Below are 941 nucleotides of genomic sequence, written 5' to 3' on the forward strand. Positions count from 1 at the left end.
TCCCAGCAGAGGGTTCCACTCTTGGGTCACTCCTGGGGCTCCTCTGGCCCCGCTCCAGCAGCTCCGTGTCTCTGCTGGGCTGAGGAGCCCCGAGCTGGACCCAGCACTGCAGGGGGGTCTCCCCGGAGCAGAGTGGGGCAGAGGGGCAGGATCCCTGTCCTGACCTGCTGACTATGACAGCTCAGGGCAACAGTTGTCCTCTGTACACCATAACCAAGACAGGAGATTTTTTGGCGCTAGATTTGTCCCATCATTCTGTCTCCATGCGCAGCCCCTCATTTTGGTTTGGATCCTGAAGCTTTGCTGCAAAATGAATGACACATACTGATACAAGGTCCCCTGCAGAGAAGGAGGGCTGCGTACGGCACACAGAGCTTTGAGCAGCTTCATCGTCCACAAACAGAACAGAGAAATGCATTTGAGATCACGACAATCTCAGCTGGTTGGTCACAAACATTTTCCAAGGACAGGATTTTCAAAGGAACTCTATTATACAGGAAAAGAAGGTAGAGTCATGATCAGCTTCACATTTTCCCAAACTTAAATAATTATCCAATGACTTGAACTGAATGATTTCTCCTCTAATGCCGGTACAACGTTCAGTAGGGAGGAGGAAGGGAGACCCGCTGCATTGCCGTCACAGTCACTTCTGAGCTGGGATTTTGTTAAACTGAGTGTGGTGAGAAAGAGGGAGGTGAGCAATTGGCTACAGATGTGACGGGTGGGGTGGGGGGACACTGGACTCACCCTCTTCTTCTGGGCTCCCAGGAGATGGAGAGGCGAGAGCTGCCGGGTGGGGAGCCCTGGCCATGCTGTGGACAGTCCCGGTGGATCCCGGCTGCCAAGAAGCTGCTGTCCAAGGGGCTCCTCCCCTGGGGCAGCAGGGGCAGCTCTGCCGGACAACCTGCCCCTAAAACCCCTGTGGCCGTGGGGGGGGCCCT

The sequence above is a fragment of the Buceros rhinoceros genome, unplaced genomic scaffold (genome assembly GCF_000710305.1).
Source record: "Buceros rhinoceros silvestris isolate BGI_N320 unplaced genomic scaffold, ASM71030v1 scaffold23932, whole genome shotgun sequence".
NCBI classification, from domain to species: Eukaryota; Metazoa; Chordata; class Aves; order Bucerotiformes; family Bucerotidae; genus Buceros; species Buceros rhinoceros.